This window comes from Oncorhynchus kisutch, unplaced genomic scaffold (assembly GCF_002021735.2).
Source record: "Oncorhynchus kisutch isolate 150728-3 unplaced genomic scaffold, Okis_V2 Okis07a-Okis12b_hom, whole genome shotgun sequence".
In the NCBI taxonomy this organism is placed as follows: Eukaryota; Metazoa; Chordata; class Actinopteri; order Salmoniformes; family Salmonidae; genus Oncorhynchus; species Oncorhynchus kisutch.
The window spans coordinates 16,978,118-16,981,937 of record NW_022261984.1 but is presented as its reverse complement, the minus strand read 5'-3'; positions in this window follow the sequence as shown (position 1 = coordinate 16,981,937).

Below are 3,820 nucleotides of genomic sequence, written 5' to 3'. Positions count from 1 at the left end.
ATTCACTGTAGTGTTTTGGGGGACATGACTGTAGTATACTGTAGTATTTATTGTAGTGATTTTGGGGACATGACTGTAGTATACTGTAGTATTCACTGTAGAGTTTTGGGGGACATGACTGTAGTATACTGTAGTATTCACTGTAGTGTTTTGGGGGACATGACTGTAGTATACTGCTATAGTATTTACCGTAGTGTTTTGGGGGACATGACTGTAGTATACTGCTATAGTATTTAGTCAGTCAGTCAGTAGAACAATCAGTCAGTAAAACAGTCAGTCAGTCAGTAGAACAATCAGTCAGTCAGTCAGTAAAACAATCAGTAAGTCAGTAAAGCAGTCAGTCAGTCAATAAAATAATGTTCTTAACTGACTTGCCTATTTAAATAAAGGTAAAAAAATGTAATAAACAGCCAGTCAGTAAACAGTCAGTCAGACAATTAAACAGTCAGTTAGTTAGTCAGTAAAAGTCAGTCAGCAGAACAGTCAGTCAGTAAAAAAATCAGTCAGTCAGTCAGTAAACCAGTCAGTCAGGAGAACAGTCAGTCAGTAAAACAGTCAGTCAGTCAGTAAACCAGTCAGTCAGGAGAACAGTCAGTCAGTAAATAAACCAGTCAGTCAGGAGAACAGTCAGTCAGTCAGTAAACCAGTCAGTCAGGAGAACAGTCAGTCAGTCAGTCAGTAAATAGTCAGTCAGCCAGTCAGTAAACAGTCAGTCAGTAAACAGTCAGTCAGTCAGTCAGTAAACAGTGAGTCAGGAGAACAGTCAGTCAGTAAATGTCAGTAAAAGTCAGTCAGTAAAACAGTCAGTCAGTAAACAGTCAGTTAGTCAGCCAGGCAGCCAGTCAGTTAGCCCACCCACTCAGAGTCTGTAGTGATATCAGCCAGTCTAGGACCCACCCAGAGTCTGTAGTGATATCAGCCAGTGTAGGACCCACCCAGTCTGTAGTGATATCAGCGAGTCTAGGACCCACCCAGAGTCTGTAGTGTTTTCAGCCAGTCTAGGACCCACCCAGAGTATGTAGTGATATCAGCCAGTCTAGGAAACACCCAGAGTCTGTAGTGATATCAGGCAGTCTAGGACCCACCCAGAGTCTGTAGTGATATCAGCCAGTCTAGGACCCACCCAGAGTCTGTAGTGATATCAGCCAGTGTAGGACCCACCCAGTCTGTAGTGATATCAGCGAGTCTAGGACCCACCCAGAGTCTGTAGTGATATCAGCCAGTCTAGGTGATGTTAACCCTTACCCACCCAGAGTCTGTAGTGATATCAGCCAGTCTAGGACCCACCCAGAGTCTGTAGTGATATCAGCCAGTGTAGGACCCACCCAGTCTGTAGTGATATCAGCGAGTCTAGGACCCACCCAGAGTCTGTAGTGTTTTCAGCCAGTCTAGGACCCACCCAGAGTATGTAGTGATATCAGCCAGTCTAGGAAACACCCAGAGTCTGTAGTGATATCAGGCAGTCTAGGACCCACCCAGAGTCTGTAGTGATATCAGCCAGTCTAGGACCCACCCAGAGTCTGTAGTGATATCAGCCAGTGTAGGACCCACCCAGTCTGTAGTGATATCAGCGAGTCTAGGACCCACCCAGAGTCTGTAGTGATATCAGCCAGTCAGTTAGCCTCCACCCAGAGTCTGTAGTGATATCAGCCAGTCTAGGTGATGTTAACCCTTACCCACCCAGAGTCTGTAGTGATATCAGCCAGTCTAGGACCCACCCAGAGTCTGTAGTGATATCAGCCAGTCTAGGTGATGTTAACCCTTACCCACCCAGAGTCTGTAGTGATATCAGCCAGTGTAGGACCCACCCAGAGTCTGTAGTGATATCAGCCAGTCAGTTAGCCTCCACCCAGAGTCTGTAGTATATCAGCCAGTCTAGGTGGTGTTAACCCTTACCCACCCAGAGTCTGTAGTGATATCAGCCAGTGTAGGACCCACCCAGAGTCTGTAGTGATATCAGCCAGTCAGTTAGCCTCCACCCAGAGTCTGTAGTGATATCAGCCAGTCAGTTAGCCTCCACCCAGAGTCTGTAGTGATATCAGCCAGTCTAGGTGGTGTTAACCCTTACCCACCCAGAGTCTGTAGTGATATCAGCCAGTCTAGGACCCACCCAGAGTCTGTAGTGATATCAGCCAGTCAGTTAGCCTCCACCCAGAGTCTGTAGTGATATCAGCGAGTCTAGGACCCACCCAGAGTCTGTAGTGTTTTCAGCCAGTCTAGGACCCACCCAGAGTATGTAGTGATATCAGCCAGTCTAGGAAACACCCAGAGTCTGTAGTGATATCAGGCAGTCTAGGACCCACCCAGAGTCTGTAGTGATATCAGCCAGTCTAGGACCCACCCAGAGTCTGTAGTGATATCAGCCAGTGTAGGACCCACCCAGTCTGTAGTGATATCAGCGAGTCTAGGACCCACCCAGAGTCTGTAGTGATATCAGCCAGTCTAGGTGATGTTAACCCTTACCCACCCAGAGTCTGTAGTGATATCAGCCAGTCTAGGACCCACCCAGAGTCTGTAGTGATATCAGCCAGTCTAGGTGATGTTAACCCTTACCCACCCAGAGTCTGTAGTGATATCAGCCAGTGTAGGACCCACCCAGAGTCTGTAGTGATATCAGCCAGTCAGTTAGCCTCCACCCAGAGTCTGTAGTATATCAGCCAGTCTAGGTGGTGTTAACCCTTACCCACCCAGAGTCTGTAGTGATATCAGCCAGTGTAGGACCCACCCAGAGTCTGTAGTGATATCAGCCAGTCAGTTAGCCTCCACCCAGAGTCTGTAGTGATATCAGCCAGTCAGTTAGCCTCCACCCAGAGTCTGTAGTGATATCAGCCAGTCTAGGTGGTGTTAACCCTTACCCACCCAGAGTCTGTAGTGATATCAGCCAGTCTAGGACCCACCCAGAGTCTGTAGTGATATCAGCCAGTCAGTTAGCCTCCACCCAGAGTCTGTAGTGATATCAGCCAGTCTAGGTGGTGTTAACCCTTACCCACCCAGAGTCTGTAGTGATATCAGCCAGTCTAGGACCCACCCAGAGTCTGTAGTGATATCAGCCAGTCAGTTAGCCTCCACCCAGAGTCTGTAGTGATATCAGCCAGTCTAGGTGGTGTTAACCCTTACCCACCCAGAGTCTGTAGTGATATCAGCCAGTCTAGGACCCACCCAGAGTCTGTAGTGATATCAGCCAGTCAGTTAGCCTCCACCCAGAGTCTGTAGTGATATCAGCCAGTCTAGGTGGTGTTAACCCTTACCCACCCAGAGTCTGTAGTGATATCAGCCAGTCTAGGACCCACCCAGAGTCTGTAGTGATATCAGCCAGTCTAGGACCCACCCAGAGTCTGTAGTGATATCAGCCAGTCTAGGTGGTGTTAACCCTTACCCACCCAGAGTGTGTAGTGATATCAGCCAGTCTAGGACCCACCCAGGTCTGTAGTGATATCAGCCAGTCTAGGACCCACCCAGAGTCTGTAGTGATATCAGCCAGTCTAGGACCCACCCAGAGTCTGTAGTGATATCAGCCAGTCTAGGACCCACCCAGAGTCTGTAGTGATATCAGCCAGTCTAGGACCCATCCAGAGTCTGTAGTGATATCAGCCAGTCTAGGACCCATCCAGAGTCTGTAGTGATATCAGTCAGTCTAGGACCCACCCAGAGTCTGTAGTGATATCAGCCAGTCTAGGACCCACCCAGAGTCTGTAGTGATATCAGCCAGTCTAGGACCCACCCAGAGTCTGTAGTGATATCAGCCAGTCTAGGACCCACCCAGAGTCTGTAGTAATATCAGCCAGTCTAGGACCCAACCAGAGTCTGTAGTGATATCAGT